We start from the raw sequence: 15,803 nt of genomic DNA, 5'->3' as shown, positions 1-15,803 counted from the left end.
CATTTTAGATCTGGTCCTAACCAATGTTGATGATCTGGTTAGTGGGGTAGAAGTGGAAGGATCATTAGGCGCGAGTGATCATGCTCTTCTGAAGTTTACTATACAGCGGAAAGGAGCAGCCAAGCATACTAGGACTCAATTTCTTGACTTTAAGAAAGCTGACTTCATAAAACTTAGGGAAGTGCTGGGTGGGATCCCATGGACAGTAATACTAAAAGGAAAGGGAGTTCATGATGGCTGGGAGTTTGTTAAGAGGGAGATACTAAAATCACAACATCAGGCAATACCAATGAGACGGAAACATGGAAGGTGCCTAAAGAAGCCAGGGTGGCTATCTAAAGAACTTTTAACTGAGTTAAGATTAAAAAAGGATGTGTACAAAAAATGGAAAAGGGGGGAAACCACCAAAGAGGAATTCAAACAAATAGCCAGCACGTGTAGACACAAAGTCAGAAAAGCTAAAGCACAGAATGAACTCAGGCTTGCTAGAGAGGTTAAAAGCAACAAAAAAGGCTTCTATGGGTATGTCCGTAGCAAAAGGAAGAACAAAGAAACAGTGGGGTCACTCAGAGGAGAAGATGGTGAAATGCAAACAGGGGACACAGAAAGGGCTGAACTTCTCAATGCCTTCTTTGCCTCAGTCTTCTCCGATAAGGAAAACAATGCCCGACCTGAAGAATTTGGAGCAAATGATTCAGCAAAGGAAACACAGCCCAGAATAACTAAGGAGATAGTACAAGAATACTTGGCCAGTTTAGATGTATTCAAGTCTCCAGGGCCAGATGAACTGCATCCAAGAGTATTAAAAGAACTGGCAGATGTGATCTCAGAACCACTGGCAGTCATCTTTGAGAATTCCTGGAGAACAGGCGAAGTCCCGGCAGACTGGAGGAGGGCAAATGTTGTCCCTATTTTCAAAAAGGGGAAAAGAGAGGACCCAAATAATTACCGCCCAGTCAGTCTGACATCAATACCAGGGAAGATTCTGGAGCAGATCATTAAGCAAACAGTCTGTGCGCACCTAGAAAGGAATGCTGTGATCACCAATAGTCAGCATGGATTTCTGAAAAATAAGTCATGTCAGACTAACCTGATCTCGTTTTTTGACAGAATTACAAGCCTGGTAGATGAAGGGAATGCAGTGGATGTAGCCTACCTTGATTTCAGCAAGGCATTTGACAAGGTGCCCCATGATATTCTTGTAAAGAAACTGGTAAAATGCGGTCTTGACTATGCTACCACTCAGTGGATTTGTAACTGGCTGACTGACCGATCCCAAAGAGTGCTCATCAATGGTTCCTCTTCATCCTGGAGAAGAGTGACTAGTGGGGTGCCACAGGGTTCTGTCTTGGGCCCGGTCTTATTCAACATCTTTATCAACGACTTGGATGATGGACTCAAGGGCATCCTGATCAAATTTGCAGATGACACCAAACTGGGAGGGGTGGCTAACACCCCAGAGGACAGGATCACACTTCAAAACGACCTTGACAGATTAGAGAACTGGGCCAAAACAAACAAGATGAATTTTAACAGGGAGAAATGTAAAGTATTGCACTTGGGCAAAAAAAATGAGAGGCACAAATACAAGATGGGGGACACCTGGCTTGAGAGCAGTACATGTGAAAAGGATCTAGGAGTCTTGGTTGACCACAAACTTGACATGAGCCAACAGTGTGACGCGGCAGCTAAAAAAGCCAATGCAATTCTGGGCTGCATCAATAGGAGTATAGCATCTAGATCAAGGGAAGTAATAGTGCCACTGTATTCTGCTCTGGTCAGACCTCACCTGGAGTACTGTGTCCAGTTCTGGGCACCACAGTTCAAGAAGGACACTGACAAACTGGAACGTGTCCAGAGGAGGGCAACCAAAATGGTCAAAGGCCTGGAAACGATGCCTTATGAGGAACGGCTAAGGGAGCTGGGCATGTTTAGCCTGGAGAAGAGGAGGTTAAGGGGTGATATGATAGCCATGTTCAAATATATAAAAGGATGTCACATGGAGGAGGGAGAATGGTTGTTTTCTGCTGCTCCAGAGAAGCGGACACGGAGCAATGGATTCAAACTACAAGAAAGAAGATTCCACCTAAACATTAGGAAGAACTTCCTGACAGTAAGAGCTGTTCGACAGTGGAATTTGCTGCCAAGGAGTGTGGTGGAGTCTCCTACTTTGGAGGTCTTTAAGCAGAGGCTTGACAACCATATGTCAGGAGTGCTCTGATGGTGTTTCCTGCTTGGCAGGGGGTTGGACTCGATGGCCCTTGTGGTCTCTTCCAACTCTATGATTCTATGATTCTATGATTCTATGATTCTATGAGGCTTTGTCCTATTGCCATTTCTCAGATGGCTGGGAAATGGGACAGGACCTTTTCAGTTATGGCACCCAGATTGCGGAATTATGTTCCGCAAGAAGCCCAACCGACTCATTATTTACTGTCATTTTGCTGCGTTGACTCATTCAGTGTTCTTAGTTTCTTTCTCCCCTTCTGCAATCTTAACATCTGGTTGTTGGTTTTCATCTGGGTTCTTTGTTTTAATCGCTTTACCAATTGTATGTTGTTTTAACTGGCTTTAGTGAGCCATGTTGGAATGGGGCTGAAAATACAAATATTTTCATAAATAAATTTGTTTCCAGCAATATGTCTCTGCTCATTTTCAGCTCGGTGGCTGGGGGGTGGGAGGTGGGATTCAAATTTTGTCACAGTTTTTTTAAGCAGTTCAAATTATATCAATTGCAAGGAGGATTTGGAAGAGAGCAACACCCCCCCCCCCCCGATATCTTGGTTCTGGTCCTGAAATACAACCTATAAAACACATTTAAAATGAAAATATTTTGACTTGAACATTTGAACTTACAACCTTATTGCAGAGAAAACAGAAGCCTTGAGTTCCTTTAATCATTACAACAGACTGTTAGCCCTCAAGTGGTTAATATATTTTCTGTCCGAACACTAAGTGCTTTGTGAACAATAATTGCCCCACACATTATGAAAATCTTATGTGTAAAGTCATTTCTGTGTAGGACATTTCACAACTGCCATATGTAAATCATCAAATGTGACAGTCATGTAAATTACTACATGAGCACATAACACTTTATAAATATGTAAAACCTGATGATATATGTGTGGGGATTTCTGATTTTTGCTCTGTATGAACTGACCCCCAAACCGCTGTCCTTGTTTTAATGCTTTAAGCAACCCATCTTGCGCTCTATAATCTACAGTACAACCAGATTATATGCATATTTACTCTGAGATCCTACTATGGTCAAAAGGGCTAAACTTAAGAACAGCATTGCAAAAGCAGTTCTAAAATTGTGGCTTAAGCTGCAAACCTATAAACACTTAAATCCTCAATGAATTCAGTGGGGTTAATTCTGAGTAGACATGAGCAGCATTGCACTGTAAGGCTGCAATTCTGTGCTTACTTATTGTGGTGTAAGTTCCAAATAATAACTTTGGCTAAGCATTAAAAGGATTGGACCACACAGCCCCATTCTGTTGCTTTTATCACCTTGGAATGGTGTGTATCCATTTCCTGTGGCTTGACCTCTGGAGAAGGCTAAGAAAATGGCGCGAAATGGACATGAAATTGATATGCATTTTTAGACGCCGTGCTGGCACATATCTTTGAAACAATCGGAGCTAAAGATGATAATAGAAAACCGCTAACATTTAATACCAAATGACATCTGAAACAGCCACGAACTTGCAGTTGTCCTTTGTTCCTTGGAGTGAGTAGCCAGTGCATTTTCTATAAAGGGTTGAAGAAATTATGGCCTGCTCCCATCAGCCCCAGTCAGCATGGCTAATGCCCAGTGATATCTGAGGGGCCACACATTCCCCATTCCTGCTATAAAAAGCTACCGGTACTTCTCAACATTTAGTCTGAGGAACCCAACATCTTATCACTTTCGACTGCAATCAGTAAACAGAATCCAAGAAGCAATACAGATGAATGGCCAAGCAGGAAATTTGATAAAAGCGGGAAATGTAGCTTTAAACCTGGTTCCTTTGCTGGAGGTATCTCACCCTCACACAGTCACACTCCTGTTGCTAACCACCACTCGGCGTGACCATGTCACATGTATGCAGCAGATATGCCCCCAGAGGCAGATATGGGGGCAAAGTGAGAGCCAGTGTGGTGTAGTGGTTAAGAGCAGTAGACTCATAATCTGGTGAACCGGGTTCACTTTCCCGCTCCTCCACATGCAGCTGCTGGGTGACCTTGGGCTAGTCACACTTCTTTGAATACTCTCAGCCTCACTCATCTCTCAGAGTGTTTGTTGTGGGAGAGGAAGGGAAAGGAGATTGTTAGCCGCTTTGAGACTCCTTAGGGTAGTGATAAAGCAGGTTATCAAATTCAAACTATTCTTCCTCTTCAATGGTAGAGGGGTCAGCAGCACTGGCTGCCTGAGGGACAGGTTGCAAAATTATTGCATCTGCTTGCACGCCATGTTTGTTTATTTTGCTTCTGTTTGAAATATGGCAACCCCAGTTTCTGCAGCTGTTCCTTCTTCTCCTTAACCACCCAACCATTTTGAAACCCAGGGGTAATTTCTTCTGTGATATATGATTTATTAAATAGTGGGTGGACATAGCAGATGACACAGAGATTTCTCCAAGTAGTTCTTTATAAGTAAGCTGGAATTGAACTGAACAGCAAACAGCTCAGCCGGCCTGCTTTTATAGGCAGCTGGCTGTCAACATTGTAACAACAACAACCCAAATTAACTGATGTGGACCTGAGTGAAAACTATATACACGATACCCTTGGTGGCCAGGGTGAGAACTTTAACACATAACATGATTCGAGGCTCAGGACATTGTTGTGGGGTGGGGGAGCAGAAATCACAGGTGTATGAAGTACAGGTGGAATCTTTTGTGTGCCTGGCTAGTGGCCAAGCCCTCATATCTGCTTGAAAAAGAAGATAAGAGTGGTGGCCATCTATGGCCCTTACAGATTAACCCCAAAAGGAACGTGGCTATCAACAAAGAAAAGTTCCACCAGCCTTCCTTCACGAGTTAAACCAGCTGGCATAGAAACTTGGGACCAAACTATAAATGAAATGAGGGGGAAATACAGAATCTTAGCAGGGCAGTGGGGCTGATTGGGGGAAAAAAAGGGGGGGGATAAACAAATCTCTGGCAACATAGACTTTTACCAATTCAGCCTTTGCATCCCATCCCTGTTGCATAGCTATTTTTAAAGTATAAACAGCAGGAGATATTCCCTGTTTCATGCAGTTGGGCCTTCACGCAGGAGAAAGATGCTATTCAGTGATCATTTCCTTTAAGATACAAACCAAGGGACTCACATGCACACTCACCCACCCACCCACCCACACACACACAGAGAGAGACTTCCTAAGAACAAAAAGAAAGAAAACCAAACCAGTGGCGTAGCGTGGGGGGTGCAGGGGGGCCGGCCGCACCGGCCGCAACATCTGGGGGGGGTGTGCTCGCACTCGCAGCTCTCTGCCCCTACCTGGCTTACTCACTCTCTCTCACTGCAGTGCTGGCTGTGCGAATCCGATCCGAGCCGCTGGGTCGCCGCCCACTGTGGAGGGGGTGGGTGCCAGGCGTGCGGTGCGGAGAGAGAGCGAGGGACTATCTGGTGGAGGGACAGTGCAGCGGCCACCCAGCGCAGCACTGAGCGCGGGAGAGAACCACACCAGACCAGACCAGGCAGCAGCAAGAAGAAGCTGGCAGCGGCGGCAGGTTAGGGGTTAGGGGGCGCAAATTACTTGCCTTGCCCCGGGTGCTGACAACCCACGCTACGCCGCTGAACCAAACCAAACTGTGGTGGGGTTGAGCATTGTCACCACCATGGCTTCCTTTGTGTCAGGGCTACCCGCATAGCTGTCAACTTTCCCCTTTTCTTGCGAGGAATCCTATTTGGAATAAGGGAATTTCCCTTTAAAAAAGGGAAAAGCTGACAGCTATGCTACCCAGGGATAAAATGTGGAATCTGTTTCCAGTACTGACTCCTGGAGTATGTGAGAAAAAGTTCCTCTGAGCATGGGAAGAGTGCATATTCTCATATTGATAAATTAGAGCTTATTCCCCCTGTTCTGGAAGTTTCAGTTATTTAGAGAGTTTGTCACCGTTGCATGAGTGTAATTACTTGCAAAGCCCTCCTAGAAATAAATGTCTGTGTCACCAAATACAAGCCCACTATTAGTTGTGGGGAATTGACTGTTGCATACAGTTTCTCCTGAAAGAGAATATGATCTTGAATCAGAGAGACTACTTTTTAAGTAAACAGAGGTGGACCCACATGGGGAAAAAAAGATGACAGAAAAAGTAATCGCAGGCAACAGGAAAATAAACAGTAGTTTTTAAAAGTTCATCTACTTTTCTCTGGACAGCTCTTCATATTTCCTATTGATCTTAAAAGTGTTACGAAACAATGAGGTTGCCAGAGAAAATGGGTAGTTGCTGGAACAGATAGAGAAGGCAACTTTATTGCTATATTTTTGCAGCATCATAATAGCAACATGTGAATTTACACTGGCTTGCTGCACAATATAAAATACCACAGCTGAGCTTTAAATTTTTATTGTCAAGAGAAGGAGGGCATGAACTGTTCTGATGGATCGTTCCCCTTTTTAAAAGATTTATAACAAACCACAAGATTTGGTTTGGAACCCAATTTGGTGCTTTGGAAAACAGCTTGATTTGGTTCAGGCCAGTTCAGAAGATGAGTGATTTGGTTCAGATCCAAATCCAAATCACAATTCAGAAAATTCCAATTGCATGACTCCGCATTCACCATCATGGGGGATTTTTTTAATGGCTATTTTTTCACTGTTTGACAAGATTGGATGGATTTTTTTGGGGGGGGGGAATGCAGGCATTTTAGCTTCTCTAGGGTGGATGAAGCCTGCTAAAATCCAAACAATAAAAAAAATAGCCAACTTTAATTTGTCTTTAAAACAAAAACAAAAAAACCCCGAACCAAATTGGATTACATTTGCAGACCTCCTACATGGGAATGAATCCTGCCATATTTCAGAAGGGTAATCACAGTGATTTTCCTGCAATGGCAGCATATACAGTTTTGAGGTGATTTTTTAAAAAGACTAAAGACTAAAATATATTGTTTTGTGAGCAATATGTATGAAAAGAGCAAACATCAGAGAGGTGCCCCTAGGTAAGAAATTTGCAGTGTTTCAGAAGGATAGATGTCATCCTACCTCCCCTCTACACACTCACACACACACACACACACACACACACAGTTCTAGTCTCAGAAGTTAACTGAATTGATGCAGTGTTCAATGATTCAGTTCAGGGCACTTCAGAAAGATCCTGCTTTGGCTTGAACTAGCACTGATTTGTTCCCAAGTGTCCCTCTTTGGCTTCTGATTTTGGCTTCTGATATCTGATGCACACCCTTAATTTCTATATACAGTGGTACCTCAGGTTACAGACCATAGCTGTCAAAGTTTCCCTTTTTTAAGGGAAATTCCCTTATTCCAAATAGGATTCCTTGCAAAAAAAAGGGAAAAGTTGACAGCTATGTTACAGATGCTTCAGGTTACAGGCGCTTCAGGTTACAGACTCTGCTAACCCAGAAATAGTACCTCGGGTTAAGAACTATGCTTCAGGATGAGAACAGAAATCACGTGGCAGCAGCGGGAGGCCCCATTAGCTAAAGTGGTACCTCAGGTTAAGAACAGTTTCAGGTTAAGAATGGACCTCCGGAACGAATTAAGTTCTTAACCCGAGGTACCACTGTATCATTTATCTGAATATTAAAACAGATCCCATGGTGCCAGAAGCTCAAGCGCTGGACTTAATCATATCAACATAACTCTCTCACATCCACAATTTTTCCAAAAAGAATAAGCATCTGAGCCTGGACTGATTAAGTGAATATTGTTAAAGGACATCGCCATCTCTTATAGGGTGAGATCTTCCTTTTAGCCTATGATGACTTTAGCAATCAACACCCACACCTGGTACAGTCAGCTTCAAAGCTCATTTCCCCATTGATTGGTCCCAAATGTGCAAGTGCCTCATCCTTGTGTCAGTGTTTTCATCCCTCCCATTGCAAGGATAACCTGATCATGTTGTTTTACTTTCATTCTGTGAGAAAGGATGGGGAGGAAGCTACTCTTCGAGACTTCCATCTCTAGTAATGCAAGACTTTTCCTTCGATCTGTCTAGAGACAGGATGGCAGTATGAGAGCTCCTTCTCTCGTACATGTTTGTTATGTTCTTTTATTTGTTTAATTAGGAGAAATAAATTAGGTATGCTACAAAACCTCCGCAACTTTGCTTCCGTTTACTCTGCTGCATTTGGGTGCTCACATGAGCAGATGTGAGTCCACAGCACCAGGACCTATTCCTCAGCAATGGTGTGTTGCTGTTCCTGCATTCCTGTGATTGGAAGGTCAGAGAAGGTGCTCCCATTGCCCAGCCCATGCAGGCTCTGAAGACGTGGGCTGAACATGGGTGTATAGAAACCTTGATTGGCTAAGACTCCCAAAACAAAGTTCAGCTTACCAAAGGGTCTCAGAGAAACTCTGAGAGCAGCTCCAGACCTCTTCACAAAAGACCAGAGGGAGAATTCACTTGACTGCAACTTCCATCATCCCTGACTATAGGCCATGTTAGCTAGTACTGGTGAGAGTTAATACCCAGAAGGCCACAGGTCCCCCATCACTGTTCCAGATGATATGTGAACTGTGTGATTATAATCCATGTGTGTTTATGTATGTGTTTAATTTCTTAAACAGCACCCAAAGGGAAGTCCTGCCCCCTGCGTCATGGTCCCAATGAACATTGTCTCCCGATCCCCTAAAGCTTCATTTTCTAGAAATTGCTGAAACATATGTATTTTTCTGTCGGTATGCATGCATGCATTAATGATCAGTGGTTTCTCTTCAGAAATGGACCTGTTGTTTTACAGAACAGACCAGGGCAGCCTTCATCCTGTCCTGCTGCTACCATGAAGTATTGATGGGCCATTGAATGCCTAGCACTGACAGTTATGATATATTCTTTACCACATTGTTTTCATTTCACTGCACCTCTGGACTTTCCAGTTCGAGCCAAAGCTGTAGGTGTGCCAAAACAGCTCAGGGAACTCTGTCTCTTCATAGTATTTCCAGTCGGATAGAAAGACAAAAATTTGCAAACCGAAGATGAATCTTAGTAGGATTCATATGAAATGGCTGAGTCCAGGGATGGAGAACCTGTGGCCCTCCAGATGTTTCTGGCAACAACTGCCATAATCCCTGACCACGGACTATGAGGACTTGGGCTACTGGGAGTTGGGAGTGTAGCAACATCTGGAAGACTACAGGTTTCTCTTCCCTGATTGAGTCCTACACAGGTGATTTACTCACGCATTGTGCCACGTATAACAACAACAACAATTTTATTATTTATACCCCGCCAATCTGGCTGGGTTTCCCCAGCCACTTTGGGTGGCTTCCAAACATATAAAAACATAATAAGATGTTAAAATCTTCCCCAAACGGGGTTACCTTCAGATGTCTTCTAAAAGTCAGAGAGTTCCTTGACATCTGATGGGAGGGCGTTCCACAGGGACGGCACCACTGCTGAGAAGGCCCTCTGTCTGATTCCCTGCAGCCTCACATCTCGCAGTGAGGGAACTGCCAGAATGCACTCAGAGGTGGACCTCAGTGTCCAGGCTGAATGATGGGGGTGAAGATGCTCCTTCAGGTATACTGGGCCGAGGCCATTTAGGGCTCTAAAGGTCAGCACCAACACTTTGAATTGTGCTTGGAAACATGCACCTCTAACGTCATTGTGCTGACTAGCCACATCCCCCAATGTTTATTCATTTGGTCCACACATCAGCAGGGAGAGAGCTTTCACGTTTACAGAGCATTCCACACAATTTGAATCCCTGAGCAACTGGGGTTCCAGATCACATGCAAGCCTCTACACATGCACTTGTTTGTGTGAAGTCTCCCTGCCTGCAGATGTTTGCACTGTGTGCAGCTGTGTGTGCAGATGCCAGGGGTGGCTGCTTAGAATGGCTCTATTCCTTGCTCATGTATTGGCAGCTGTGATTGGCTACACATTCCTGCTGCACACCCACTCCATGTTTGGATACCAAAATGTATTCTTCACAATTTATGCATTCTCCTTGGCTAACACCAAGGTACCCAGGGCAGCATCAAAAGTAAGAATCAGCTCTAAGTATCCCATCTCTTGTGCAAAAGGTTGTGCTCAAGCACCTTGATTAAATAGTTGAATTTATCAACTGCTGGGAGCTCACTGGTGAAAGTCACTGATTCTACAAATAGATCAACACATTGACCAATACGCAGATAAACTCTGGGGCTTTTGTTTTAGCTCCGAACGAGACATGATGTTATTGCATTTTTTTTGTTAATAACACCCATGAGGAAACCCAGGCAGCTTCGATACCATGGGAGGTAGAAAGGGGGAGTTTAACTCTATCTCTCTCTGCTACAGTCCTGACAACAATCTCCTTTCTGGACCAGCTACTTCTATCTCAAGGGAAGCTTCTATTGGCACCAAGGCACCAAGGGGAACCTCTCATTACTCGTGACAATTATATTTACATAGTTCATGCCACATATAGCTTTAGTTTTACCACTGTACCAATAGGTAGTGCTATGGTTCATCTGGTAGCTACCTTTAAGCAATGGGTACAATAACTTAACAGAAGTCAAATAAAAACTTCAAATTGCCTCTAGTACTATGTGAACAGCTGGTTGCAAAAATCACAGGATATCTGTCAGTTAGACAAAGATCTGAAATGATACTGTGGAGTTTGTGGCCAAAACTGAAAGCCAGAAACTTGTGTTATTGGTTTTCTGGCAACCTCCAGAACCTCTCTCCCCATTAGTTTATCTGATCCTATCATTTCTCAAGTCCAGCACTACATCTAACACTTCCTATCATTTTTCCTAAGGTTGTGACCTAGAAATTTGCATTGGGCTAAATTAAGGGAAGTCCAGAGTGCAAAGAGGAACTCAGGGCAAGAGTTTCAGTCAGAGCAAAGGCAACCATGTGCAACGTGATCTTCTGTATCTCCCCTGTACAAAATGGAAGCTGACTAGGAGTCATTTGAAAAAATAATAATCTTGCATTCAGTAAGCACTTTAATTCTTCTTTGCAGTGGCTTGAAATCTAAGTTCATATATAGCTAACCTTGTGTTTTCTGAACTCTTGGACTGGACAATTCAAATGTCATCATCATAATTGTACATGCCATGAAAGCAACACAAATAAGAGGCATCCATCCAGCGCTTCAAATCTAATCAACATTTTCTCAGTCCCAGTTCAGGTTCCCTTTTCTGGTTTATGGTTTCATGAGACACTCCTGGCCACGGCAGGACTGCAACCCAATCTGTCTGACCAAGAAACCTGCAAGAGCTGAATCAAAGTCACTGAAACAAAAAAAGGGGGGGCAAGAGAGCAGTGTTTGCTAGATGCATTCTTGGATTACTGAATACAGACAGTTTGGCCTAAACTTCTAACATTCCCAGGCCTAAACGCATTGGCCCTGGTCCAGAGAGAAGAGATCAGTGCCCGGAAATAGGCTTCTGTGTGCAGATCCCTCCTAGAACACATGCAAGAGACTACTGCAGGAAGGGAAAGAAATTGACCACATCCATCATAATAATGCTTATCATTTATATACAGTGGTGCCCCGCAAGACAAATGCCTCGCAAGATGAAAAACTCGTTAGACGAAAGGGTTTTGCGGTTTTTGAGCTGCTTCGCAAGACGAATTTCCCTATGGGCTTGCTTTGCAAGACGAAAACGTCTTGCAAGTTTGTTTCCTTTTTCTTAACACCGTTAATAAATTGCTACTTGACTTCGAGGAGCAACTCATAGAACGCGGTGTGGTAACCTTTTTTGAGGTTTTTTGTGATTTTTGAAGCTTTTCCAAAACTTTTCCGACACCGTGCTTCGCAAGACGAAAAATTCGCTAGACGAAAAAACTCGCGGAACGAATTAATTTCGTCTTGCGAGGCACCACTGTAGCACTTCAGTGTTCAAATTGCTGCTCTGTGCTGAATATCTCTCTCCCTCTCTCCCTTTTTGAATCTGGCATCACCCCTGGTAGCAATGTGCAATGCGTTGTTAATGTTTACAAGCTGCAGTCAGCTAGTGTATAGGCTTGCTTCTTCCATATTTCTGCTCCTTCCATTGTTGTTCTATCAGCAACAACCGAATCATCCATGCTACTCTCCATGGAGAAGAATTCATCTGCAATTACCTTGGGGACTGTGACTGCAGAGCAGGGGTGCTGTACCTGACAGCTTAGCACAGGGATTGTCAAAATGGCACCCTGGAGGTCTTCCCCTGGTGCCCACAAAACCTCTGATCCCCCTAATGTCTCCTTGGCCATGAGATGGTGTGGGCTGCTGCTTTCTTCTCCCATGAACAGTACATAGAGCTGAAGGAGGAAATTAGAAGAGTGACATTTTCCCACTTCCTCTTTCAGCTCTATGTACTTTTCCAGGTTTGGACTTATAGTGGTACCTCGGGTTACAGACGCTTCAGGTTACAGACACTTCAGGTTACAGACTCTGCTAACCCAGAAATAGTGCTTCAGGTTAAGAACTTTGCTTCAGGATGAGAACAGAAATCGTGCTCCGGCGGCGCAGCGGCAGCAGGAGGCCCCATTAGCTAAAGTGGTGCTTCAGGTTAAGAACAGTTTCAGGTTAAGAACGTACCTCCAGAACGAATTAAGTTCTTAACCCGAGGTACCACTGTATTCTACTAGAGGTGGCTAGAAGTGGTTGAACCCATGGCACTCCCTAAAAAAAATTGCAATTGTGCCCACAGGTATGAAAAAGTTGTTTAGCATTTGCATCCCACACACCTTCTACAGTTAGGGGGAGAGAACACACAGAATGAATGTACCTATAGCAAAGACAGGCCAGTAATCCTAGTGTTACCCAGCAGTTGGAAGGGCACCCTTGGTGTCTTCTATTGACCCTGCCTGAAGTGTATTAAACAGAGATGAGCAGTCCCGAAGAGAAGCCACAGCTCAGGGACAGAGAACATTCACAGTTTCAGTCCTTGGCATCTCAAGTTCAAAGGTATCAAAATGGGGGAAGACCATGGAGAGCTACTGTCAGGGAACTCCTTGGCAAAAAAAAAAGTCCAATGGTTGAAATCATTGCACTCATGGGATGATGTCTGCTTGTGGCACAGAATGTCCCCTCCCTCTCCTCCCTGCATGCACCCCTCCCCAAATCTACTTTGAGGGGTTCTCCCACTCTCCAGAGCATATGGGGGGTTGCATACAGAAGGAGGGGAGAAGGAGGACAGGAGGTCTAATGCAATATGTTCCTTATGATCCTGTTCCTTATATTCCTATCAGCTGCAATTCATTGGAGCATCCAGGGGCATTCCTGTTAGAATTCCTGCTCCATGATTGCAGTCATGAGATTGTTGTCTATCACATGACGGTATATGTTTTGACTCCACAGAGTGGGAAGTGACGGAGACAGGATGTTTGTGTTACTGTGTTCCATGAAGTGGGACTATTGTCCTTTGTTCTTTTTCTCTTTGCTGTCTGATGTTAGAGAGAGAGGAAGCCATGTTGCAGTGCTCTGTGTGTGTTTATATGTAAATACAGTGGTACCTCTGGATGTGAACAGGATCCGTTCCGGAGTCCCGTTCACATCCTGAAGCGAATGCAACCCACGTCTGTGCATGCGCAGGTCATGATTTGCTGCTTCCGCGCATGCGTGTGATGTCATTTTGAGCGTCTGCACATGCGCGAGTGGCGAAACCCGGAAGTAATGCATTCCATTACTTCCAGGTCGCCGCAGAGCGCAACCCGAAAATGCTCAACCTGAAGCATATTTAACCTGAGGTATGACTGTAAAGTAGATTAGCCAAAACGCTGAGTTGCTGAGGTCTGTCACGCAGGTGTGCAAACTCTGCAGATCCCTCAGTGTGCCGGTGTCAGTTGGCATCGGTCACTGTGATGTTCTGGCTGAAGAAAGCTTATGAAGCTCCCAAACGATCAACCAGGTGAGAGGGAACATGTCAGTAGGGGCATGTGTCTCTGCCAGGGTCCTACTCGAGTGTAGGCCAAACTCCTGATAGAGATACAACAGTCTCTTCACAGATTACCAAGAGTACCCATGGAGGTAGGGGGTGAGATTGAAGCCTTCAACCTTTCTACCACCTCCTACATGCAGACAAATTCTACTCTCATGTGATGTTTTCTCTTGGTTAGAGAACATACCCTTTTCAGGATTTATCAGCTGCATGGGCAGATTCTACGAACTGCTTTCAGAAGTTATGCTGAATGAGCATAGAAGACAGAGGATAGGACAGCGGGTGTGCTGTGCTTCCACACAACCGGCATTTATCAAATTGTATGAAGATGGCAATGGTCTCCCTTCATTTCTTGGTCAAACTGGACCACCTGGCGAATGCTTGCCCTCTAGAGGACAAGATGGTGCAATATACTGGAAAATAAGCATGACAAATGGGCAAAGATGCTTTTCAGAATATGACCGAGCAATTCAAAGGTGAGTCTATGCGGTTATCCATTGTGCATTTCAACCTTCTCACAGGTTTAGTCAGTCTGCCAAGCCTTCAGCAAAACTCACAAGCTGCTGTTGGCCACAGCTGCAGATTGCAGTGTCCCAAAGGTGCAATTTGTGGTCATGTGCCGTATACCACCCTGGCTCAGTTTAAAAGTCCTGGCACCAGTTGAGAGCTTTGAGGATCAAGCTGAATGCTTGCCCAGTTCTTAGCAGCCTCCATTCCCACCACATGACACCAGATGCATTTAATATAGCTGGGATTCTAAAATGCTCCTAAAGTGCTGCCATGATTTAAATTGCATTTGCCGAACCCGGCAAGGAAGGTGGAAATGCTGTAGATGGGACTTCCAGTCCCCATATTTCAAAAGAAATGATGCATGATAGTCATATGCTAAATATGGTTTGGAATATCACTTTCAAGCCATTGTCTGGAAAATGTGAGCAATCCACCACTCGCCCTGTTGAATGAAGACCAAGAGCTTGTGAATTAAACTGCTGTCAGTTGTCGAAGGGTGAAGACAGGTGCAATCTTGACCTGCCAGCTGCAAACAGAGCAAGTTCAGTGCTTGCAAAGAAGCAGCCCAGACCACATTGCGATCATCCATTAAGAAATGGAAAAGTAATGGAGTGCTTTATAAAGAGAATGGGTGGCTTTTCACTCAAATCATCCTGGTTTGAATCCAGCCTCAGTCAAAGAGACTAGAACTTAATTTGATGATGTGATGGTAAAATATTCAGCTTGTATGATGCTCAATGGCCCAAGCCATACTGCCAGAAAAAATAAAACTTCCCGCACAAGTCAACTTTGGTCCAAATGGCAGACTTTTATTTTATTGGATGGGGTGAGGAGGTCAAAAATGGGTGGGCTCAAGGAGAACACACATATTGGCTGAAATAATACTACTAATAAAGTTCTCCTGAAGTCCTATTGAAATGAATGAGACATAAATGAGTCACAACTTGTACAACTGATTCCAATAAGGTTTAAGGACTCCTAACTTTCTCTGGATTTGAGATACCAGATTTTGGGTTGAGAAGATCAGAGAGAGAGAGAGAGAGAGAAACAAACAGGCAGACATGGAGACAGGATGAGCCCCATAGAAATTTGAAAGTTCTGCTATGGGGAAACTGGTGCCCCAGTATGAAGAAGCCTTTAAGGAATTGTGGGTCAACCTGCAAATGGAAAAAAGGACTCCTAGCCTCCCAGGCTTATCAAAGTTGAAAAGCAGGTTCTCATGAACAGAACATTTATCACTCGCTAGAGCAGA

The sequence above is a fragment of the Podarcis liolepis genome (genome assembly GCF_965112155.1).
Source record: "Podarcis liolepis genome assembly, chromosome: 9".
NCBI lineage: Eukaryota > Metazoa > Chordata > Lepidosauria > Squamata > Lacertidae > Podarcis > Podarcis liolepis.
The sequence above is the reverse complement of the archived record's forward strand: the minus strand, read 5'-3'. Positions refer to the sequence as shown.